At 42.4% G+C, this 26,966-nt stretch overlaps 1 protein-coding gene across 2 annotated transcripts in view; it reads left to right on the forward strand.

Annotated features, from left to right (window-relative positions):
• Window positions 1-26,966, forward strand: part of Zmat4 (zinc finger matrin-type 4) — a 373,453-nt gene that overhangs the window by 274,277 nt on the left and 72,210 nt on the right. The gene's annotated exons all lie outside the window — the stretch shown is intronic.

Raw genomic sequence — 26,966 nt, forward strand, 5'->3', positions numbered from 1 at the left:
TTTTACACACACACACATACACACACACACACACGTGCACATGCATGTGCATGCATGCACACGCATGCATATAGACACATGTATGCACACACACACACACCAAAAGGTCTTTGTTAGCTGAAGCCATGCTGACATATACATGTGCATGCAAGAAATCAACTTTAAGGGCAAAATACTTATTTTGACTCATGGTTTCAGAGCTGCCAGCTCATAGTTGCCTCACTGTTAAAGTCCTATATCAAGGCAAGAAAACATGGTGGGAGAACAAAACAAAGGAAAGCTGTTTCTATGGAAACAGAAAAGCAGAGGATGAGCTGGGTCAAGATATACTCTCACTTCCTCTACCAAGGCCACAACCCCCAATGATAACCAATATAGCTATGAACTCATACGCGTAGAAACACACACAGTTGAAGCCTTCGTAGTTGAGTTACCTCTCAAGGCTCCAAGCTGAGTTCAGCTGGTGGAGGACCAGTTCTTCAATACAGAAGTCTTCAGGGTCCACATCCAAATCACGACACAGAGGTTCTAAAATTCAGATACTTGCCTAGGTTGTCATCCTGACTGAATTGTCTCAGTTAATATTTTTAGTTCTCAGCCTTCTAACCTAGCAAGTGGCCTACTTAATAATGACTTAGATTTACCACTTTTTTTTTTAACTTTTGTAATTAGGTATGGTCTTAGCAGATACATAAGAACAGCTCATAGCAGACTATAGCAACAGAATACCCTGTTATGTTTCTGTACCTGGATACATTGCACAATGTTTCAATTAAGCAAAACACATCTTGCTTCACAAGAGAGTAGTCACTGTTTTTCTAGTGAAAACAGTAACCATCCTATCTTAATTTTTTGGAATGTACATTACAGGCAACCCAATCTCTTACATCTGCTTTACTATGGCTTGCTCCTCCTCAGGGGAGGATGATGGGACATCAGCAGGCATGTCTAGGTTATTCTGTTAAGACACTGGAAGGGTTTATTCTCTGAAGCTGAGGTTTTTTTTTTTTTTTTTTTAATGCTTCTTTGATTATATAATGTTGACCTCTCTGACGAGACAAGGAAAAGAAGGTGTAGAAGCCTAAAGAAGAGATCTTCACTCCTTGCTCTCATTCATTTCCTCAGGCTGAGAGGAGCCTGTGGAAATCACCCAGTGTCTCTCTCATCAATTCCACATTGTCGCTCAGCAATTTGCAAGAGAACAGTTGACCTGTGTTGTGTTTTTTAAAATCAGTGTCTTTCTGAGAATAGCTCAAGATAATGCTGTGTTGTTTTATTTTGGCCATATTCTTGAAGCATTCTCTCTGACCCCCTTTGCCATTTGCCATTTGCCACTTGCCACAAATTGTCTTTCAAGACAGAAAGGTCTCTGAAGTGTCCTATATTCTTTTATGGGACTTGTAGGGTTTTACAATTTTTAATATTTTAAAATGTAAGATTCAGCTTTTCTTTCTCTGTATGGACCTGAACTTTACTTTCCCCAGGAATCCTGCGTGTGCCTATCGGGTGGAGAAGCCAGACTCTTTTTTCTTTTATTTTTGATATTGTAATTCTGTAATTACAGAATTTCCCCCTTCCTTTTTGTCCCTCCACCCCCATGCCGCTCCCTGCTCTCTCTCTCACATTACTGGACTCTTTCCATTAATAGTCGTTAGATGCATACATGTAATATGTATATACCAACATAGTCCTGAAATATAACCTGCTAGGTTTATATACTATTACCTGTATGCACATTTTTTTTTCCAGGGAAGCCATTTCTTTTGAAGCTTCCTTAGGTCTGCATTCAGCAGCTCTCTAACCTGATAAAAATGCGGTGGTTCTCTCTGCAGGGATGGTTCGTTAAAAAGATGAAAAGTTGTCCTTTAAAATCTTGGTGATTGGTCTTATGGATTTGGTGAGATTAAAATTGATCCTAAGGCTCTAATTCCTCATAAAAGATTCCTTAGTGCCCAGATGTTCCCATTAGACCGCCAGTAGACTGTCTCAGACACAAATTCTTCCCTGCCTGATCCAGTCAGTGTCTGCACAAGCTGCTTGAAGCTCTTCTGTTTAATTAAAGCCCCTCTGGGCTATGTCGCCTGAGACTGGTCCCTTGTTTTTCTTATCTTATAGCCCCCAAGCCTCAGCAGGCACATCAAATTACCCTCATTTTCTAAGTTGTTATTCATTTTCCTCGAATAATAATAGGAGGTAGCTGAAGCGATGTGAAGGCATTTGGAGCTGGCTTCTGAGCACCCCAAATCTTCCATGGTAAGGTGATTTTGATTGTGTTCTTCAAAATAAATTGAGCCCCGGCTTGGTAAATGATTAATGAACGTAGGTCTTGAGTCCAACTGTTTTACTTCATGTAGGAGATGCTGGTTTTCCCAAATTAAAAATGTTCACAAACCATCCTCAATGCCCTGCCTTTCAGGGCAGTGAGCTTATCAGCTGCAATCAGTTCTATGTGCAGCAAGCCTGTTCTCAAGGAGAAATGCCATGCAAAATGTACATGCGTGCATACATGTGTTTGCATGCTCTCATTTTTTCTTTTACTAAGAAGTTTTTGTCATATCCCCTAATTCCAAAGCAATACAGTATTAAGCAGTGTGTCAGAATGATTGCGGGCTCTTTGGGAAGGTTTTCCTGTTCTGACTGGACTGGCTCACAGGTCTGTACAGCACATCTCATAGCTACAGGCAAGTCAGCTTCCTCAGATACCTGTGACCTTTAGCTGGAGCTGGAGCCTCAGACACCTCCTCTGCTCGGTATTTCTGAACGCTTTCAGAATGTTCCAGAACTAAAATTCATTTCCTTTTCTTCGACTTTAACTGACTTGTTTTATTAGATTAGTTTCTCTCACAGGCTCCCCTCTAAAATGTTGCCATTTGGAATTCAACCACAGAAGCCATGTCTGTGTGTCATTTATCCAACAATAGTGAGATCTGGGAGCCTTTTCAAAACCATGTCACTGAAGGTAAAGATACAGAAGGTGGACCTTCCTTATGTCCTTTTTCCTTCTAAAGTCACAGAAAAAAGTAAATGATGAAGCAATTCAGGCTTAGGACTTCCCAGTCTCAGTCATATGCTTTGAGACATTTCAGCCATTCCTGCAGTGGGGCTTAATTTAAATAAAATATTAATGCACCTTTAGACCAGTGAATGGGAACATTTTTGATTGCTTGGGACAAAGATTGGAATCTTAGAATGTGGGTGTGTGGGGATGCTGGGCTGAAGTGTGTGTGCTCCCATGGGTGCTGAGATAAGGCATGTGTGTTCATGTGGGTGCTGGCCTGAAGTGTGTGTGTGCTTCCATGGGTACTGGGCTAAAATGTGTGTGCCCACGTGGGTGCTAGGCTGAAGTGTGGGCACTCCCATGGGTGCTGGGCTGAAGTATGGGCGTTAACATAGGTACACAAGGATTGAGTATTCTGTGAAGGAAAGCAGTGTCAGAAAAACTGGTTTTCCATAGAAAGCAGCAGAGGTTTATTGGGGGTGGGGTAGGGAAGAAGAACAACAGAGGACTATCTGGACAGAAGCAGTGCATATTGTCCTTGCAACTTGTATTAGGTCCTTTGGGGAAGCAATGACCAAGACTTATTGAAAATTTCTCCCCACACCAACTTTTACCTCTTGGTGCCTTTGTTCACCAGGTGTTTTAGAAATCTTCCAAATGCACACAGATTTAGTGGAGGAAACCTGAAAAGCCCACCTGTTCATCTGTTACTGTGGCTGAGCGATTCACCCATGAGCCCCAGGGAAACTGCTGCCTTGCTGTTGACAGGATCCCCAGCATTCAATGGGGAGACAGAACAAACGTAAGGCTGATCCCTGGGAATGTCACCATGAACTCCTTGTAAATACATAGGAATTAATGTCTTGCAAATGAGGTACAAGGTGTTGCAGGGCTGTGGGTAATAGATTCATGAGTGCGCAGGAGGCTGCACTACAGAATAAATCACTCTTCAGTAACTTGGCTGTAATTATGTGGACAGCTCAGTTGCCTTTGAGCTTTCACACACACAGTTAGTGTGCGATGATTGATGTCTGTCTGAGTTGTTTTTAGGGATGGTTCAAAGAAGGTAATTGGACTGAAGATCACCGTGCTAAAAGATTGAAAACCTTTCCCTTGCCCACCTCATGCATACAGTTAGTGATAATAGGGAAACCGGGGTTCCCTCTTGGGTTTCTTAATCTCATTAGTAAACGAATTTAAGAACCAACTAAAATGAAGCTCAAGGACAATTTTATTAAAGAGAGAGGGAAAAAAAAAAAAAAAAAAAAAAAAAAAAAAAAAAAAAAAAAAGCCAGGGCAAGCAAGCTACAGATACCCGGAAGAAGAGAAAGGAGAGAATGCCTAGAGAGAAGGAACAGGTCACGCCTTGTGAATTAGATAGGCCTAGAGATCAAACACATGGCATCAGGTGGCCAAAGAGCAGGAGAGGTCTCTGGTGAGAGTAAGGAAAAGAGACATTATGGTTTCCTAAGTAACTGAGAAAAGTAGGCAGACTTAAGAAGCAGCATGGCTGTGCATGCTAAGTGATTTCCACTAGGGGAGGATTCTGGGAAGAAACAGTTCAGTATCTCGTTAAATGGATAATGATTCTGCCTTTCTTTTTAGCATGACGAAAGGTGAGCCTGCCTTCCTAGGATAATGCCACTTTCTGGAGGGGTGGGCCCTTGCAGGTGATTGGTCCATCCATTGGAATGTTTCCACCTAGCTCAGAGAAACTATTCTCTTAACCAGAATGAAATTGTCCTTAGTGATACTTTATTGCTGTTCTATCAACAGGACCCAACAGAACCCTTCAAAGTCCTCTTAAGGCAGTGGTTCTCAACCCGCCTAATGCTGCAACCCTCAATACAGTTGCACATGTTGTGGTAATCCCCAACCATAACATTATTTTGTTTATAACTGTACTTTTGCTGGTATTGTGATACGATGACTATCTGCTATACAACCCCCATGGTTCAACCACTGTCTTAAGAGGTGATTATGTGCATGGATTGACTATATGATGCAAAATGTCATTGCTATGGTTCACTTTAAGTGAAGGATATAGGAGCAAAAGGATTTACTATTATAAGGAGTATTTCTGAGCTGTGAAAAATAATTTCCTCAAAGTGAGAAACAATAGAAAATATTTTATCTCTTAATGCTTTAAAAAGACTGCCTTCATTAGGTTTCCATTACTGTAAACAGACACCATGACCAAGGCAACTCTTATAAGAACAGCATTTAATTGGGGCAGGCTTAGAGGTTCTGAAGTTCAGTCTATTATCATCATGGTAGGAAGCATGGCAGCATCCATGCTTCTGAACATGGACACAGGCTGTGATACATGGCAGGTTAGAACTACCCTAGTTCCTGGAGATGCTCTGGACCCTCTAGCCTTGGCCACTATTATCCCTGCTGGGGTGAGCTGTCAGTGGTTACACATATATCACCATTCAACCTCTTCAGGTATTTTCTTAGAGGCTCTCAGCCAGATCTTGGTTATTTCTGGGTTCTCTATTTCCTCCCGAGGGTTGGGGAGACTAAGAGAGAGTACACTTTGGGGCCTCTTACCGGGTTGCTCATGGGGCACCTCAAATGACTTGGATGTTGTTGCACTCAGGTTTGATACGGAGGCACTCACAAGGTGACTGTGAAGACAGGAGAGAGTAATTTCACCTTTACAACACTCTGTACAATTATCTCTGCATCATCTGGTACCCGCTTCCTCTCATGCCTGTTCCCCTCACTCCAGTGTGTTGGAATATTTATTTTCTCTGTATCATCTTCTCTCTGGGTCTACACAGTATGTTGCACATGAGCATTTGAACTGAGCTGAGTTGGCCAGGCTTGGCTTTATTGAACGTGTAGAAGTGGATTTGGGGAATGCACTTTAGCATAATGATAGGAAAAAAATAAAGACATTCTGAAAAAGTCTCATTCTAGACAGATGTTCCCATGGCCCTGTCATCATTTGGCACTCAAATCATTACTATAAAAAGAACAATAATAATTTATTTTTTATTTCTTTGGCAATGAATTGTAATCTCCCTATTTGAACTCCATTCTCTCAGTCTTGGTATATATTTGGGACAAAGAAGGGGAAAGACAAAAAGTAAAATGAAAATTCCAGAACAAGTCCCTGTTGTGTCCGGTACTTTGAGTAAGATCAATGAGTTAGCCACCCCTTTTAACTGAGACAGAACCCATATCACCCACCTGCCCATCAGATTTGTGTGCTTACAAGGATTTCACACACTGGGCTGAGTCATGTATGATTTCAGTAGCTTAGGGCAACTGACCAATATTCATTGTTTGTCATTGCAAAGGGTCCAGATGTTGACAAGCAAGGCTGGAAAGGCTTTGTTCCCTCTGTGTTCTCTAGAGGCAAACTGGATTTTGCCTCTTTAAGCCTTGGGTGGTGCCTTTTCTTCACGTGCCTTTGCCTTTCATAAGGACACTTGTCACCGGATTAGGACCCATCCTGCTCCAGGATGATTATGTCTCCACATGCCTGAGTCACAGATCCAAAAGTCTTATTTACTTCTGAGGTTACCTTCTGGAGTTCACAAAGGACATATCTTTGGGGAGTCACTATATCACTCACTGAATTTGACACAGTAAACTCCTTTAACACTTTCTTATGCTTGTGATAGTCTAGTTCACACCTTATCTATCAATTGGTAATTAGTAGGAGAGAAAAATAGCATACTTTCCAAGACTCTAAGACAGTTTTGGTGTTTACCTTTACTTTCCTTCCCCACAATTTTGATGTATTTGACATGGAATCTAGGGAAATTCTTGCACCCCATATAAGCTATGTAATGCTGATATCACAAGCATCAGCAGCCAAATATTATACTTCTGGAATATTCTACCTGTTGGTTCAACTATGTCAACCACTGGATTGCCTTGCAGAGAGAAACACAGACCTGGTGATTCTACTCAAAAGTTAGGAGCAGAGCTGGGTGTGGGCAGAAATCAAGGTCTAACACTTGCCACAGCTCAAAATGGCTGCAGGAAAAATGGTCTATACTTCATTTTAGTTTAAGTATTAAGTATTAAGTATTGATATTAGAGGATGCATCCTGTACTGAGAAGTTGTTTGCATTTCATATTATTTCCTTATGACTTTACCAACATATAGACGTGACATTATGAACGTATGCACAAACATGCTTACATAGGGTACACTAAACTACCTGCATTTATTAGGTGGGGCGAAGGATGGCGCTGAGGTCCTGTTTTCTCAAGTGTCTTTAGTGTACTGTGATACATGTGATAAGTCATGAAATCTCTCCATGTTCCCTTGACTCTGAGTTCTAGTTGGTCTTGCTTTTTTTTATATTTTTATTAATTCAACCTCTCCTATGGATATTTATTTTATCATACTATTTTTTTTTGTTCTTGAATATGCTAACTCCTCCTAGTATAGGTAGACATCAGCATGAGCACACACTGAAATATAAATAAATCGGAGCCAGATTTTCGCCCATCCTCACTCTTACTAATGCACCCAAGTGTTACTGAGTGTGCTCTCTACACACACTCAGTGACTGCATAAAATAATTAAGAGCAGGCCTCACACTGCTTGCATTTGAATCCCGTGTTCCCTACTACCTGATTGTAAGGTTAGGTAAATAAACAAACCTCTCTGAACTAGTTTCCTCCTCTCTGAAGTGGAACTGAGGGTAGTTTTATCTTCCCCGTAGGATATATGTGAGGCTTATTGAAACTAATTCACTTAATGGCATTAATCCTCAGTCTGGCAAGGAGAATGTTCCCCAATAATGTGAGTTCTTGTTTTCTAATTATGGATGTACCTATGAAAGACAGAACAGGCATTTTAAGTGCAAATAAAGTCCCATGCATTCTTGGTAACAGGTGGCATATGCTTCTCTTTGAAGCCCGGAGAAAAGCTTCAGTGGAGAGTGAAATTTGGTCCATACCAGAGAGAATTTGATAAATTCTTGTGAAGGTTGGACCTATGTTGACAGTAAGCCTTCTCAGAGGAGATGACGGGAACCAAGGCTGAGATAGAAGACAGGGAGAGTCACTCAAGTGAGCATCATGGCGTGTCACTGCATGCTTGTGTGTAGACACAATTTCATTGTGTGTCATAGGTCTGCACATTTAGGTTGTAGGTAGGAGCCGTGTGTAGTATTGAGGTATGGTGGCTTTTTAAGTGGTTCTTCTTTTGAGTCACGGTCAGCTTTGAATGACCAAAGCAGTGTTGGCATCCTCCTCATTTATGACAATCCATGATTTCACTTCTGTTCCCCTACTCGGAAATGATGACTTTGAGATTCCCTCCATGTAATTTCTTCTCTTGGATCCACTTGTTCCCCCAACCCCCAGCAATCCCTCCTTTTCTTTTCTTCTATCCAAGATTTATATCTAGACCACAGATTTCTATATTTGAAATAGTTTCTTAATTCCAAAAAAAGTCACCATTTTCCATGTGGTCTTTTGAAATATACTTTACTATTATTGTATGTATGCATGTGGGCCTATGTGCCCACAGTGGAAGTCACATGACAGCTTTGGGAGTCTGTTCTATCTCCTTCCATGGGTTCTGGGGACTAAAGTCAGCTTACCAGGCTTATACAGCAAGAGTCTTTGCCTCCTGCACAGTCTCGCTGGCCCTTCATATAGGCTTCTCTCAGATGAGACAGTGGTCGCCAGCAACTCCTGTCATTTATTTGCAGTGAAACATCACATCATACATACTTCCTAAGACTGTCCTGCTATCTAAATGAAATACCATACCTTAAATGTGCAATGCTGGACCCACAGTCAGTCTTAATGCCTTCAGTCCCTTGATCTAGGCTAACTCACACTTTGCCTGTCTTCATTTGGCATTTATATTTAGCCTGTATCTCAGTGTCTTCCTTGTTTTCAATACCTCTCTCAGTGGTACACCCCTAATGTCACGCCTTCTTGATTATATTCTGTCAGACTACCTAGGAGCTGTGCTTTGTTTGGGTTTTATTGTTTCCTCCCACATCTGCCAACACCCAGTCCCTTTGTAAGAAACACCTTCTAATTTCTTGTCTCCTCTGATGCGTTTCTGTGTGACTATATGAACTTCTTTACGGTTGCTTATTGAGAACAAGACAGTACAGAAACCTGAGCACCTTTCTTCCCAGTGACCACACCATTGAAGAGAAATGCTCTGTCCCCCTGCCACCAAACACACAACCATTAACTGGGGATGAGTCCTAGGGGATGGTGGAGGCTTTGGAGCCACCCCCCTTCCACAACAAGCTCTAGAGAGTCCTCACCTTGTACATATCTTGTGCCAATAATTGAAGCAGCCCAGAGTTCAGGGTTTTCAGCATGGTGTCCAGCACCATGTCCCACCCCAAAGCCAGGCAGTCTTAAGACTACTCCTTTCATAGTCCAGCTCTTACATTTTTTTTCTTGTTCTTTCTTGTGTGATGTTTCCTGAACTTGGAGGAGATACAGATGTCCTTTGTGTGTGTGTGTGTGTGTGTGTTTGAGACATGAGCTGTCACTCTCATCACGTTCACCAGTGATGAGCCTCTGCAGTCACCACACTCTGGCTGTCTTTCCTATAATCACAACATTACACTACAATGGAGAATGCTACCTCAACCCAGGCCTGGGAAGTATTAACAGACCCCTTGAGCTTATAGCTGTGTGTCTCCTTGTAACATTTCTCCCATTTCCTATGAACAGAGCTTGAAGATCCTCTGTAGCCTCATCCTAACCTGCCCCATGTTCCTTTTCAGTGAGTGGCTTCAGCTCCTTCCATAGACCTTCAAGAAGTTAGCCCATAGGTTCCTGCTTTCTCCATCTCTACCTCCCCCTTTTCTTCTCAGAGTTCTGTAAGAAATAGGGCCATCTCAATTAAAAAGCCTTATTCACGCACATATTTGTTGAACAAAGGCAGGAATCACCACTATATTAGAAAAAAGCATACTTTTGTTTCTTATGGTTAATGTTTCAATAAGCAAGTGAAAAGAATTCAAATATGAAAATTATCTAGGAAATACTTAATCACATAGCTATAAAATGTTTTAATTATATTCCTGATTACACATAATTGAAGAATTTTTTAAGTGACAGAATAAATGATTTGTTCAGAAAGTTGATTTATAATATTGTTATATGATATTACTTATGAATTTTAGAAAGATGTTTTTCTAACCTCTGAGATATTTCCTCTGTGTACTCCTATACAAACGCATGCATGTGTATATGTACATTTTTCTAATTGTCTAGTGTGCCACCTGTTTATCTAAGCGTTCAACCCTACAGCTTGACTCTGCTGCAGATACATCTGATTCTGAGATGCTCTGATTATGTAACATGGTGGCACAGTCTGAACGTGCTTAATGCCCTTGAAAACTGCAGCATCTCCAATAGAACATCCCTCGGCAGTATACTTACAGCCAAGGCAAATCTCAGATTCTCAAGGATAAACCAAATTGCATGTATCCTGTCCATTAGCTGTTTGGATATTGATTGGCACAGTCATTGTTTGTTGGATCTGTGCTAGACTGGGCACAGCTAAGGAAAGAAAAGGGCAGGAAAAGGAAGTGGCTCACCAAGAGATGTGAATAGTGATTTGAGGGGAGCAGGGGAGGAGGAAGGGAGTGAGCCTCTGGAGTTGGATCATCAGGACCATATACTTCCAAGGCTCACCATCCTATGCTTTTAGTGACATTGCAAGGTCCATATAGCTCTGTGTTCCTGTACTGCAGCAGTAAAGGGCTCTCCCCAGCATCATCATGTGCGTCTTTTCATCTCCTAGCTGAGTCTTGGCATTCGCAGCTCACAGTGAGTTTGCTTCTCTGTGTGCTCTGAACACTGCCATGTTCCTTTAGTCACAGAAGCTTATCTCTCACCAGTGGATGAGGAAATAATGTCCTCTTAAATGATGTTCCCAGTGCAAAAATGAATTCAAATAGCCCTTTCATCAGCTGACTTGGCTGAGTCCCACACATGTCCCATGAAGTCTTCCAACTCACAGTGACATATATGGCTCACATTATATTGACTGGTGAGATTCTATGTATTTATAAAATATACTGTTGTATATTATAAAAAAGAAGAAGAAACCCAGAGATATGTTTAGTATTGGCACAGTATGGAGTAGGGGAAGGGGGTGCCTCTGCAGGCCCATGCTGAGGCAGCCCTTCTCCCTGAGGTACCAGCCATAGGACTATAGTATAAAATAGTTTATGTAGGGCATGGGGAGGGGCATCAAGGGGGTAGTAGAGACAGAGAAGGAGAGAGAGAGAGAGAGAGAGAGAGAGAGAGAGAGAGAGAGAGAGAGGAAGAGGAAGAAAAGAAGAAAGGAAGAAGAGGAAGAAGAAGGGTAGTAAAGGAGTACAGGCTGGCTATGAACACATGGAGAGAGGGGGGAGGGTAATGGGGAGAGAAAGGACAGAGAGGGAAGAGAATAAGAGAGTAAGAGGGGCTAGAGAGAGAGGAGGGGACAAGTAGCCCCTTTTATACTGAGTCAGGCATACCTGGCTGTTGCCAGGTAACTGTGGGGTGGAGCCTAGAAGAAATGTTAACACATACTGTTAGGATAGAAGTACAAATCCCCAGAGTTAAATACAGTGGACATGTGCCTGATTTGTGTGCTTTTCATCTGCATGTGCAGCCTAGCCAGTCCCCCATCACTGCTCCTGGCATGGCAGCAGCTGGCACAAGGACTTGCAGGTATCTTATTGTCTCAGAGACTGTTTTGGTCATGTGTACAGCTAAACTGTAGGTTAGAGGAATTGTTTTTCCCTTTCCACATGTGAGGATGCATTGTAAATTCTCCTCTGGTGCTGCTCTTTCTGCACAGCAGCTGGGGCTTTCAAATTCCACCGGTGTGGTGTGCCTCCTGTTCATTTTCTCCTGGTTTCTGGGATCCCACACCTGCCTGCTCCCCTCCCCCACCTGCACCTTCCACACCTCCTTGGCTGGATTCCTCTCTTCACCTGCTTATAGATATTGGTTTACTCAGGGTTTTGATCTCTGCCGGAGCTCCTGAGTCACCTAAGGATAAATGATGCAGAGTGACTGGGGACAGCCCTTTACGCTATAGCATAGGAACACCATGATTTATTGAGCATGAAAGGGTAGAATGAGGAGCTTTGGGATTACACAATGTACAGATAACCCGACTCCAAAGTAGGGTTCTCCTACACTGATGGACTATTCCTGATTCTTTTACCCACACACATGCTAATCACTGTCAGATTTACTCCTCACCTCTAAATTCCAGACTGGCGGTACCTCTCTATTTGCTCTGTGTCTGCCTGCAATGTCTAATAAATATCCCAGCCTTGGCATCATTCAAGCAGAACCAATGATTTATTCACCCTCTTTCTACTTCATTCCATAAAATATCAGTGTTTGTGACATACAAGGACAAAGGACAACCAGTAGCGGAGAGTGTCTCCCATTGGAATCCAATATGTCTGTACTGTGGTTACTTGAAGGGGCAGGGAAAAAAGTATTTCTGTGAAGGAGCAAGGGCAGTTCTTCTGTTGGAGGACCCTGTACTGGATGGTTTGGTGTGTTAGCTTGATACAAGCTGGAGTCATTAGAGAGGAAGAAGCCTCAGTTGAGGAAATGGCTCTATATGATCCAGCTGTAAGGCATTTTCTCAGTTAGTGATCAATGGGTGAGGGACCAGTCCACTGAATCCATTGTGAGTGGTGCCATCCTGGGCTGGTGGTCCTGGGTTCTTCAAGAAAGCAGGCTGAGCAAGCCAGTAAGCAGCACCTTTCCATGGCCTCTGCATCATATCTTGCCTCCAGGTACCACCCCTGCTTGAATTTCTGTCCTGACTTCTTCCAATGATGAACTATGATGTGGAAGTGTAAGCCAAAGAAACCCTTTCCTCTTCAACTTGCCTTTTCAGTCATGATATTTCACTGCAGTGATAGAAACCCTGACAGACCCATATCACCTAGGAAGGATCTCTGGTTTTTAAGATGCCCTTTTGTTTTGGTTGCTACTAGAATGTTTGGAGAGGTCCCTGTGTCCATGGTAACCTCTGACAGTTACAAGATTCCTTCTAACAAAGCTCTAGTCTTTTTTTTTTTTTTTTTTAAGAGAATTTGAATATTAGTGAAAATGAATATTTAATACATTGGACTAGAGTACATTAAGCTATCCTTGCTTCCATTTTTTGCAGTGTTTCCGATTTTAATCCTCCTTTAGCCTTGCATGGAGAATAGCATAGGAATATTTTTGCAGACCTAGGAAGGCTGGGGTGGTGACTGTATTTGCATAGAGTTAGCCCTGAAGCCTGCCTTCTTCACTCTGTCCCTCTGTTCCACTGCTCACTGCTCTCATAAAACCTAGCATACAGAGGATGATGAGGACTCCAGTCCCCCTGTGCCACTGTGGCTCTTCCTCTCTTCTCATGCCATCTTTGCAGGCATTTCCAGTTTACATGACCTGCTACTCAGGGATGTACAGTGTCCTTGGCAACCTCTCAGTTAGGCAGACAGCTCCTGCTAGAGCTGGGATGCCAAGTGCCCTCCAAATCTCCATGGGAGGTAGTGGGAAGGGCTTTAGGTCATTAAGAGGTTTCCTTGGGTGGATATTTGAGGATCCTGACTCTCTCTCTCTCTCTCTCTCTCTCTCTCTCTCTCTCTCTCTCTCTGTGTGTGTGTGTGTGTGCGTGTGTGTGTGATCTCTCTGATGTCCTGGCTAATAGGATGAGCTATTTGCTCTGCCATTCTACTCTCCATCTATCCCACCACAGAACCAGAACTATAGGGGTACCTGATTATAGGTAGGCTCTCCCAAACTCTGAGCCAAGGTAACCCTCTTTCATCTTCTCTTTATCTTTCTCTGTCTTGAGTGCATGTGCAAGAGATTGATTCTGGGCTCATGTGTGTTAAACAACTACAACTCAACCACTGAGTTATAGTTCTAGTTATAGTGATGTGACACTAACTACCATAACTCCCTAGGACCTTGGATATTGGGGTTCGGTTAACAGTTGGTCATGATGGCACCAACCCCATCATAGGGACAGACATGTTGAAAGAAGGCAATGGAAGTTTTGCTGAAGGAGGTGTTGATGCTCTGCAGTTTACTACAGTCATGGTGCTCAAACTGGCTTTCCCTCCCCTTCAGAAAGGAGACATCCAATCCAGAGGAGAGAACGGTTCCGTGCAACTTCTCCAGGTTTGATGGCACTGTTCTGAAGCTGGTTCCTCCACCGCCATCCTGGCTCACTCATGGATAATTCTGGGAAATGTAAAAGCTCAGATTGGAGGGGTGGGAGATGTTGGTCATTTTCATTGGTGAGAACTCAGTGCCTGGGTCTAGGATTCTTCTCAACATCCTTAGACCATGAGCCACGTATACCATTTTGCCCTGAATGTCTAAAGTAACAGTTTTGTTTCCTCTGTGTCTAATATATTTAAACTATAAACCATAACGATTAGTGAGCAAAGAATTAATCAGGGCGTTTAGTGATTGCAAACACCCTTGAATTTTCTGCTATTTCAGACATTGGTGATGAGCAGTCTAAGCCTATTAAATAATTGAGACAATTGCAGTGGTGCTTATCATAATGGTTCTTCTAGTAATTTTATTAAAACTGTGCAAAAGTTTCAATATTTGCAGTGCCTTTAAAATAAAGTTCTAAACCCTGTTACCGAGGCTATCCTTTGACATTGCCAAAATAGGAATTCCCCAGGGTTGAGCTTTATCAAAATATGATTTAATTTGCCTTGAACAATTCATAGATTATCTCAAGAAACCATTATAATAATTACATCTTAGACCTTGGGTGGCTCTAAAAGACCAGTTCACATTACTCATTTTAGAGAAAAGAAAACCTAAAGGCGCAAAGGAAAAGTATCTTCATTTGCCTCGCCTCCAGGTCCTAGCTGAGTGACACGAGCTGCGCTGCGGAGGCCTCAGGACCTCCCCTTATAAACAGTGGTCCTTGGTGTGCACAAGGCAGGGTTGAGGAGCCCGTGCCTGTGTCTTAATAATGCCACGTCACAGTGGTATTGGCCTTGCCCCACTGATTCGTACCTTGGTACATTAAAGTCACTACCCTGCGGCTGCCATGGTTCTGTTCTCTCTCTGCCTTTGCTTTTGCTCATTATCAGCCCCGTTTCTGGGTCCACACTTCTTTGCAGAGCGCCGGCAGCTAAGACCCGATCATTTAGACTAACTTGAAGCACAGCTGAAATCAAATCCAGTTTCTAGTTATTTCCCTCCGTATGTGAATGCTGGATTGGAGACCATCTTAAGTCCCTTATCTCTGTATTCATCCTTTAATGAGCCAAGCTCTGGCCTTGCCAAGTACATCAAATATTCTCCTCTCCCCATATATTTTATTTCCCTGGGCAAGTCCTGGGACATACTAAGATCTGTGTTTAGTACCTGACAACATCCCTAAAGTCCCTAAGTTCTCATTGGTATCACTGAGGCTATAAGGACAGTGGCCAGTGTCTGTCCCAACCTATACTTCATAGGATAAAAGGGCAGAGATGACACATGAATGTTGTTGCTTCTCTAACAATACAACTCAGTGGTAGAATTCAGGCTTCAGCGGTGGAAGAGAGCATCACTAGCCTTGCTGCAGATGGCCCATGGAAGATGAGGGCACAGCTGGGAAGGTTGAAGGCACAGCTGGGAAGGTTGAAGGCACAGCTGGGGGATGAAGGCACAGCTGGGGGGTGAAGGCACAGCTGGGGGATGGAGGTACAGCTGGGGGATGGAGGCACAGCTGGGGGATGGAGGCACAGCTGGGGAGTGAAGGCACAGCTGGGGGATGAAAGCACAGCTGGGGAATGAAGGCACAGCTGGGGGATGAAGGCACAGCTGGGGGGTGAAGGCACAGCTGGGGGGTGAAGGCACAGCTGGGAGATGAAGGTACAGCTGGGGGATGGAGGTACAGCTGGGGAGATGAAGGCACAGCTAGGCAGAATGGGGGCACATCTAAGTGGGATGAGGGCCCCCCTGGAAAGATGAAAGTAGAGCTGGATAGACTGAAGGCACAGATTGGGGGGAGTGGAAGCACAGCTGGGAGGATGAAGGGGGGGATGAAGACACAGCTGGGGGATGGAGGCACAGCTAGGGGGGATGGAGGTACAGCTAGGGGGGATGGAGGTACAGCTGGGCAGTATGAAGGCACATCTGGCCTGGATGCTACTGCTGAAACCCACACACAGCACAGGCTTCTCGGGATGTGGAACCAGGAAGCATACCTGCAAACACTACTGATGCACAAAGGTCTTCTACTGCACTTCCAGTCTAGTTCAGGCAGATTGGGTACACAGTGCATGTAATTGAACAGTTAGAGCCTACCAGGGCTGGGTGTCGTAGGATACCTCAAACAGAAGTGATAGGAAACCTGATCAAAACAGGTGAATAACATCTGTAAAGCAAGAGACACAAATGAGGAATAACATGCCATGCATTTCACACGGAGAGTGGTTCAGATGGTGGAAGTGATCTCTGCCATCCAGACAAGTCTTACTTTGCTGCTAAGAAGGTTTGCTGTGTCTTATGGGAAGTTCCCTAAGAGTTTAATTTTGGGTCTCAGTGTCCTCAAGCAACTATGTTGGGGAGACATGGTACTCAGGCTGGTAATCTTATGAGAATAATTTGTCTTTTAGAAGATGGGGTCCAGTGGGAGACCTGTAAGCTGTCAGAAAAACATCCTTGAAATGAACTTGGTCACAGGTAATAGGTTGTGTGTCAAGTCTGAAGACCACAGGGTAACCCATAAGTAAGAGGCAAGTGCTTTGCTGTTTGTGGGGGAAGTCACACAAAGTCATCCCTTGCAGCCTAGGTCTGTTATTTTTTTTCAGAGGAGGGAGAAATGCCCTCCATCCTTGGTGCCTGCATTAGCTTTCTATTTATAACAAAATGCCTTAGATAATCAGCTTTATAAGAGACATTTATTTTGGCTCACAACTTTGGAGCTTTCAGCCAAGGTCATTAGACTCATTGCTTCTGGCCTTGAACTCATACAGTATGAGGGAGCATAGCTATTTACCTCATGGCTGAGGGGTGGGGCTAGGGGAATAGAGGAAGAGAAAGAACACTCTGGTTACCTGAGGACCACTCAGTTGGCTCTACTCCTAAAAGGGGTGTGGCCACTCACCTGTAGCACCAAGCTGGGGACCAGGTCTTTAGCACATGGGTCTTTGGTGGCATTTCAGATCTGAATTATAGCATTGTCTCTGGCTAATCAGTACGTTAGAAAGGAGATGCATGAAATACAGCTGAGGCCCAGAGACTCATGAAATTCTGCCAGGCGTTTCCTAGGGCCTTGTTCTGTTCTTTGTCCCTTTCTGTTTCCCGGAGCCTAAGGAGAAGTTTCTACCATAGCTCTTCTCTACTTGCCACAGTGCAATGTGGCATTGCCACCTTCACAGACGTAACACTGTCATCATCAACAGTGCCTGAAGGAACATCTATGATCTCCCAACCCAAGTCCAGCTTAAATTCCACCAACAATATGCCACACTTGTTAAGGGTGATAACCATGCTCAACCTGTGTACAGAATTGCAAGAAATTTGGCTCTACTATTTACTTTAAACCTGTGTCTCTCCAAGGCATCATTCTTGGGCTAGAACAAGTACAGAGTTTTGGAGGATATGCATTAAAAAGTAGCAAGGCCATTTGAAGACGGCTCCACTGGTACATTGTCTATGACCCCAACCCACAATTTGTAGACACACATCAACTTGATGTCTTATGCTACTGATCTTTGTTTATCTGTGGGTTTCTTCTGGTCACCAGAGCACATTGTGCTATTCTTTTGGCAGCCAGAAGCATCAGACAATGAGTGCCCCTTTCCTTCCTTGCCATCATTCTGTCAGTCAGTGACTAACAGAGATAGTGTAGATCCTAGCGCCTCGCTTCCTTTGTGGGGTCACCGGGAGTCAGTCCCCAATAGGAAACTTAACCTTACTCACAAAGCTAACTTCCTGGGCACTTATGCCTGCCTGTCTTAGCTCATGTTCCCTTGTTGGTAGTTTCTGGAATTGTCTCTACAATCACCCTGCATCTAATTCCTTGAGTGAGTCTATCCTCGTGAAACGGAGTCACCATCATGGTAGCAGAATGGGGCTTCAGGCTAAATTCTGCCTAAGCAGGCCACTCTCTGGCTTCTCCTGTGGTCCCCTCTGACCTCTGATGTATGCAGGGAAGTGGTGCTTCCACGTAGGACTATCTCGCATCTATATGTTGTCCTCTTCTCTTACGATGGCCATTGCAACCTCAGAGTGTTCTCAGGGATGATTGCTGCCATTACAACCTCAGAGTGCACTCACGGATATGGCTGAAACGATGTTCAGAACTTTCATTTCACTTTAGTTTTACATATATCTTGTAAGCCCCGCAATAGAATGTACAATGCTATTATGTAGTGACCCAGCATTCTGTGGTAACACTTAGAATCTTCCACTAGAACTAACTTCTGCTATTAAAATTATAACAACTTTGAAGATAACCTTTGGTTTGAAGTGTTAGAAACGGCCTATATTCAAACTTTGGTGGCTGTATACTTACATTTGAAAAAATCCTGCCTCCACCCCAGCTTCAGGGATAAGATGTTTGAGTCTAGGAAGTACTTGGATTTCTAGAAAACTTTGTGTCTCTCAGCATTGTGAAGCTTGTATGCCTGTGTGTGTGTATAAAATAACCACAGGGCAGCACAGTATGTGTTTGTGTGTGTGCACATATGTTTGTTTAAACTTTCTGTTTAAAAATGTGCATGATGTAAGGGATGTGTTGTTGTATATTGCTCTAAGAGTATAAGCAGAGATCAGGATAAATTCTTCTCAAAGCCAGGTCCCAGGCATAGCTTGTGGTAGAACACATACTTGTGCCGTATGCATAAGACAATTCCACATACTATAAAATAAAGTATTGAAATAAAATCTACCCAAATCTCAGGGTCTAGTAACAGTTCACACTTTTTTTTTCTTGATGAATTTATTACTAATCATTATTTGCTTGTGAATCCGGTCTTTTCTTCTTTACCCTGGCTGCTGGAAAACGCAAAGCCAAAGTTTGAAAAAGAAAGAAAGAAAAAAAAAGCTGCAGCTTTCCTCAAACATGCTTTGAAACTACAAATACTTTATATTTTTTTTCTTTTGTACTTAATCCAGAAACAGGGAAGTGAGCCAAGGGCTCTTAGCCTATTGTTAAAAGGCTTCAATTTAAAACTGCATCAACTCCTTTTAAAAGGTATCCTTATTCCTGGATTCCCTAGAAAATAGAGCCAGAGGCAAGAATTAGAAAGCTTATATTTGGTTTGCAAAGTCCAAACCCAGGACAAGAGAAGCCAAGGAGAAGCTATACGATGTGGGAAAGATGGGAATCTGTAAGGAGTGATATGTGTGACCTATAGCTGATGAGGAGCTGAAAGACTACATAAGCATCCTAGCAGGGGTACAGCTCTGTATGTGCATCATCCAGTGGTCCAGGAAAGAGCAAAATGTAGGAATCTCTTTATCTGGATCTATTCTGTCTCTGATATTCAGTAGAGGCACTTGAAGCTTAGCATGCTCATACTTCCAGGTTACGTCTTCCATGCCCTTTCGTGGTTGCCTAGGATGCTAGATTTCCTAATCTCAACATAGTTTGTTCAGCAGCAGCAGAAGGTACAAGTAACTCACTGCATATACTCCTAACGTAAACATCTAAATGGTTCATAGTTCGTAGGCATCAAGTCCAGAAAACTGTACAGTTTAGAAAATCCAAGAGAATTTGCATAAAGTCAACAAGTAGATAGAAGGTATGGGTAGGCAGAAGGTGGGAGGGGAAGGGCCCATTTAAACTGGCAGATGCAGGACTGGCTTAGGAGAATGATGGGTAGAAATCCCACTAACTAGAGCATGGGATGGGGAACAGCAATATAGAAGTTTGGTGATGGAAGTGAGGCAGAAAGGACACTTTTAGAGATGTTGAGTTGGAGGTCAAGGGTGACGTCTGTACACTAGGCATGCTAATCTGGAGCTTGGAGCAAGTTCAAGTCTTGCTGGATGGGCATCAGATCACACACGTGAAGCTGTAGCTCAAGTCCACAAGTGGGTCAGCCTGGATGGTCAGTGGATCCAGCCATGTGTAGAGAAAGGCTGGGTAGTAGCCAGAAGAACAGCAGCCTGTAAGGAAAGGTTACACATGGTAGGGGATGCCCAGAAGGAAAAAAGAAAGACCTGCTAATAGTACAGAGCAGAGATTTTTCAGTTGCCATAAATAACTTACTTAGCATAGAGCCTGCTTCACTGCCTACTATTTGTGTTATCCCATGACTAGTCCTTGCTTCTGTAATGTGACCCCAAAGCAATTATGCTCCCGCTCAGCACAAGCAAGACCGACCAAGAACATGAATAAGGATAGTGGGTATGTGTGGCCTATCAGGATTGTACTGGGAACATTGCATCAGTTGCAACATTCCTGCCTTCACAATAACCCAGTGATGGAACCAGCAGCAACCTCATCTTTGCAATGCAAGAAAATGGGCCCCAGTGGAGGCCCAGGTCAGGTTTGTCATCCCCCACGCTAGACCACGCTGCCTTGTCCTTGATTGTGGGTCAACTCGGAAAACTTCTTGCTGAGGACTAAGCTTTCTCACATCCAGGGGGCGTTCCAGGACCTGCTTCTTTTGGTTCAGTGCTGCAGTTAAGCTGATTGTCTGTAAAAGATGAAATAGATGATAATAAAGTTTTATTGCTAACATATCTTGAGAAACCAGTTTTCTGAACACTCTAAGCTTTTACTTTACACCGTTACTGGCCTCTTTTACTAATCCTCAGAATAACGAGGCAACACAAATATTTTCTCTTGAAGGGTCCTGCACTGATATAGTATAAGACAGAACAATGTTTTTTTTTCCCTAAATGCCAGTACACATACCAGACATTGAATTGTACATTTCAGAAATCAGAAGCATCCCATAGATAATGTGTACATTTCCCGGGCAGACACAATTAATGATGACACACTGATGTAGTTTAAATGGACCACAACCTAAATAATGCTGTAGCTGACATGCTGGGCCTCTATTTCTGCCTTGAATAGATTTCCAACATTTGAGTGGAATATTTATGCGCTTATGTAAAATGAAAGAGCACGGTCACGTAAGCTATTACATGGTCCATTAAAGCCACTTTCAAGTGACGCCACAACAGAATTTTCTACATCTTTTGCATTTGAAAAAGAAACCTTTCAATTAAACACTGACCCCTGTTCCCAGAACTCAGAAAGAGGGGGAGGAGGGCTTTAGGCCTTTCTGAAATGGAAAATGTGTTTGTCATATAGTGATGAAAAAAATCTGTATTCATAAGACAACACATACCTAAGTTGAGAAAAACTTGGGGAACACCATAGGACCCGACTATCACAAAGCTGGATATTTCTAGTGCCCATCTCTTGTCATCTCCCCCTTTTTTCTGTTTATAGAGCCTATAAATTTAAATCAAAGATATGTTCAAAGATTCAGAACCCCATGTAGTAGCATCAGATCTTATATTTGGGTGAAATCCAAGCATTTCCCAGGCAGGACAAAACCCGAGTTAAATTGTATTTGTGCTGTCGATAAAGAACATCACACCCATAGATTCCAAATGAAGCAGGTCACAGATCCCCATTTAAGTTGGGTCACTGGTCATCAAGAGTCCCTGACAGCTGTATTGAAAGCATCACATGACTTGGTGGCTCACACACTTGATGAGGACATATTTGTGTGACTGTCTTTGGGTATCCTCTTGAGGGAAATGTGACCCTGCACAGTTCCCACCTAGAACTAACACTGGCTTTTTAACAGGGTGTCTATCTCAAACATAATGCTCTCACAAGGGATTATTAGTTTGATCTAAGATGAAATATAGATAATCTCTTAGCACAAACATGGAAATTTTTGTTCTGGTGGTCTTTAAGTTCATTCATGTGCTTACTGTTGAATAATTTCTAAGTTTTCTGAAACTATTATATAAGATGGAAGTTTTCTGAATTATAGGATCCATGTACAGTGGACATTTATTTTTATATTCCTTTTCATTTCATTTTTAAAGATAGAAAAAAAAGTGCTCAGCAATTGGAACCTGATACGATGAAGTGCATCATCAGTAACATTTAATAAAGACCTGAGATGCCCTTACCTTGGAACTAGTTAAATTGAGATAATGGCACTGCATTCTGAATCTGCAGCCATGTGCGCCTAGTTGTATGGAACGATCCATCCCATGACTTTTGTCCTCTGTGAATCTGGACTCTGTGGGCTCAGTGGATGTAATAGGTATATGTTAGCCCTTCCCAAACATAGTCTGATGAGCTGCCAGGATGGGAGACTGTAGGAAGCCAGAGGAGAGGTGGATCCTTCAATAGAACCAGGACATAAGGGCAGGAAAGGAAATCTAGGTGAACACAGAAAAGAAATCTCAGATGTGGGTTTGTCTTCCTCCGCTGTGATTGCCTGGTCAGACACAGAGGCCAGGCTGATGAATCGTCTGTGTAATGTAAGTTTGGCTGAAAGGAGAACATGATTGGTAGCCCTTGGGTTGTACCCATTGTACCTGGTCCAGAGGAGCCTAGGTGAAGGGCCAGTGCACCCATGAGCATGTGAGCAGGTGAAGTGATGTCACTCACCTGCAGGGAAGCCTGAGCGAAGGGCCAGTGCACTGGGGGACAGAGGAGCCTGTGTGATGATATTACTCCTCTGCCCACAGCCATGTATCTGCCCAAACTGCAGTCGAGCATTCAGAAGTGCTGAATCTTTCAGAAGTATTTGAATTTTATGAGAAAACTTTCAGCTAGGATTTTATGTCTTTACTCTCATTTTATTTTTAGCAGGAGTTCAACCTCTGTTGAGTTTTGTAGCAGCATGGTCTGCAACATCCTAAGAATTAAAAGTCAGTAAGTTCTTTACTACAAAGATACCTTGAGAAAAAAATTCTTAAGTTATTTTTCAGAAAATTGTTCCTCTTCTTGGAGTTGTTGGTACCCTTAATGAAGGTTTTAGTAAAGGTTCTTGTTCATAGTTTTGTTTTTGCATTTAAAGCTGCTGAATTCAAAGCCACAAAGCCTTAACTTTTCTCTGTCCCATACAACCCCAGCCCTGTAACCACTGTGAGTTATGGTCTCCAGCGTTCCTTAGCACACAGCAGCCCCAGGAGGCCCTTACCTATTTGATCTGTTACATTGCTTTGTTTGGAACATAAAGTACCTACCCAATAATTCACACTGAAAATGAGATTCACTTTCAGGCTTCTCTTTCCTGGAACTCAGTACAGCTTGCTGATCCCTTCATAGGTGATGAGAAAAAAAGCACACTCCAGAACTCAAGCAGAGGATGCCAAGGGACATCTTCTGAACTTGGAGAGGAACTTAGGTCCTACAGTTTTCCCTTTGAGCCCCTACAGAGGCTCAGTAATCAAGTGTGAGCCCAACAGCAAGGTGGGGAACATTGTTGTAGTTACTGCACCAAGCTGGTGAGATCAGAGCTCTTCAGTCTCTTCCTGAGGGTGGGAAACTGCCAAGGACAAGCTGGACTCAGCAGTGAAAGGTAGGAAATCTGCACTAGCCAGGGCCCAGCTGGGACCTCATTTACATCCCATACAGTGCTATGGTGCTGTTGTTGGTCTTTATTTTCTTGCAGAAACCAGCAGAGATAAAGCCAGAGTGGAAGTCAGAACAGCAGAATGCCTGAACACAGAGACACGTGACCTCTCTTGTATCTGCTGACTCTTGTCCTAAGGGGAATTACAGATACTGGGAAAGTTGCAGAATAAGCTAACCAGGTTTATTTATAATGGTGGGAAAAAAAGTTTTCCCTGTCACCTCATTCATGACATTCCTCCATGCATGTATATACACATGCGTTTAGGAGCTATGGGTAACTGGAGATTTAGGGTGCGACATCTAGCATCAGTGGGAAGGGATAAAGTAGGAAGGATGAAATCATAATAATAGGAATAGGTCAGGACCAAGAGAAGCTCCACACTCTCTGTGGTTAGTAGAGGCAGCATCCAAGTCTTGGAGAGGAAACCTTGGCCCCCATGAGGAGGAATCACAGGTTAGAAGGGCTCTGGTGCTGGAATTAAAGATTCCAACAGTGTATCTTCAATCCAGCCTCCAAATACTTCCAGGCACAGCCCTGTGAAGGAAAGCCTCAAGGAGACCATGACAGTACATCTGAAGATAATTCTTCATATACTTCAATTCTAAGTTCAAAGGAAGATGACCTTTCCCATACCACTGTTACTTAGCTTGTCTTCTTGCATTTGCATTGGTTTTTGCATTTTTCAATCTGATAGACAGAAGTATCTATAAATATATGGTGTCCCTATATAGTTTTACTGAGCACATATTTTATGAAGAATATCTAAATTTTGGGAAGCTCCTTTGGTGAAAATTTCCAATTTAATCTTGGAAATTTGCTCTTCTACTTCTTAAAAGTCAGTTTGTATCTGTATTATAAATATGTATATGTTTATATATGTGTATGTTTGTATACAACAAGTTTGTGTGTCAGACAGTATAGTCCTACTAATTAGCGTTAAGTATAGATCTCAATGAAGTGCCTACTATGTGTCAGGGCTTAATGCTGGAAATACATGAATAAAACAGCTGATTCTTTTCCAGTGTTTTATACCCAAATAGAGTCCAGATTGCTAGATAATTAAAATAAAGTTGAGAGAAAAATTTAAAAAAAAATGAGGATCTTGAACCCTAAAATTTCATAAGACCCAATAAATAAGAAAACCACAATCAATCAAAATACAGAGTTGTGGATCCCAGTCTCAACTGACATGCATACAAAACAAGTCGGGGCAGAAAGATTGTATGGGCTAGAGGATCAGACTTTTTTGTGAGATTCTGTCTTCTAGTAATATCAGAAATTATACCCATAAAGTCTCACTAATAAAGCCCAAGCTTTAGCTGGACAAAGGTTACACCAATGAACAAGACAAACTGGACAGGGAAAAGCCTAGGAGGCTGTAACCCTACACAAAAAACTATGGGTAACTTAGGAAAACCGGGAATGGAAAAGGTGTTCTTCAGAATGGACAGCATATAAGTTGGTTTTCCACTGCCAAATGGTCAGCACAGAAGACATATAGCCTGTAATATTCTACAGGATGAACAGTTTATATAATAGGAATACATATATATGTACATATTTGTGTGCAGTAACAATTAGTGAAAAAAGGCCACAGATTTGAAGGAGAGAGGAGAGGATTTGGAGGGAAGAAAGGAAAGGGAGAAATGTCATTAAATTACAATCTCAACAAAACCAAAACCCAAAAAGAATGTTTCAAACTGGAGGTTAATGTCAATTGTAATTCAGAAAAAATCTCATATTCAAAATCTCTGACAGATTTAAGTGTGTTTGCCCATCTTATTAAATTATAGTTGTCAACTTCCCTCCTCAGCAAATTGTAACTTCTCACTAAATACCAGTCATTTTTAATTGCCTGGTCAGCTTGACAATACATGATAATACAGATACTTCATGAAAACTCTCTGTTGGTTAGGTCATCAGGGAAAAACTTTCAGAGTTAGAGAAAAGCTTCCAGAGTCAGGGGAAGCTTCTAGAGACAGGGGAAAACTTCCTGGATCTCAAGATGCTAGGACTGATGTTTTATTTATTGTTCTATGCGCGTTTATACAGAATCCAAAAATAATCCATTGTATCCTTGAAATATACATTCTATGCTGCTACATGACTTTCATAATATGCATACCATTCACATATTGGCATGTGAAAAACAAAACTGCATGTTTTCTGTTTCAAAACCATGCTATAATATAATAAGAATAATAAGTTTGTAAGATTCAGGAAGGTTTAAAAATAGACACAGTTGTGGTGGTTTAAATACGTATAGCCCCTAATAGACTCATGTGTTTAAATGCTTGGCTCATTAGGAGGTGTGGCCTTATTGGAGTAGGTGTGGCCTTGCTGGAGGCCGTATGCCATTGTGGTGGTAGGCTTTGAAGTCTTCTATGCCCAAGCTATGCCAGGTGTGGCATACAGTTTCCTTCTGCTGCCTGGAGAATAACATATAGAACTCTCAGCTCCTTCTCCAGCATCGTGTCTGCCTACACACTGCCAGCTGCCATGCTTCCTACCATGCAGATAATGGACTAATCCTCTGAAACTGTAAGGCAGCCCCAATTAAATGCTTTCTTTTATAAGAGTTGCTATGGTCATGGTGTTTCTTCACAGCAATGGAAATCCTAACTATGACAACATTCTTCATCTTTCAAACTAATTTTCAAAAGGCAGATTAGGTCAGGTGGGGAGACACTCTATGTGCTACAGAAGACCCCCTTCTTGGTCTGGGAGCATAGTTTGAAATGATAATGAACTCTAAATAATAACTCCTTGAAATTTCCAACCAAAACAAAACAAGAAGATAAGACAAAGGAACCTGGCACTACTCCTTTGAAGAGTCATCATTTCTTCAGCTCATCTGTTAACCTTCTGATGGCGAGTCACTTGTGCTTCATGCGTACATTTATTTTGTGTCTAGATGTGTCAAAAGCACTCCCAGCTGTGGGACTTTAAGACTTAATAGAAAACAAAACGAATCTGCTCTTCTAAACGTTGGGATTCAGTTTAGAATTTTGGGATTTTTTTTTTTTAAGTAAAATATGTAACATGTAACACACACTGTGTGCTTTGAAGAATGAGATTTTGAAAGAGGGAGCTGGGAGTGAGTTGGTTAACAGTACAGCTGGCGTTGTCCAGACAGACTTCACTGAATAAGTAACATTTGAAGGAAGACTGAAGGAGCTGGGGCCCAAGCCATGGCCATGCCTGAGAGATGAGCAGAGGGGAGAGTATGGTCTGGATGGAGTGTGTAGGTGACGGTAAAGATGTGAGAGAGAAAGGGCACAGGGATGACGACTGATTGACAGAGTATTTTTCAAACAATTTTTTAAAGATTTATTTATTTTATGTATGTGAGTACCCTGTGACTCTTTTCAGACACATCAGAAGAGGGCATTGGATACCATTAC

This window comes from Arvicanthis niloticus, chromosome 16 (assembly GCF_011762505.2).
Source record: "Arvicanthis niloticus isolate mArvNil1 chromosome 16, mArvNil1.pat.X, whole genome shotgun sequence".
Lineage (NCBI taxonomy): Eukaryota > Metazoa > Chordata > Mammalia > Rodentia > Muridae > Arvicanthis > Arvicanthis niloticus.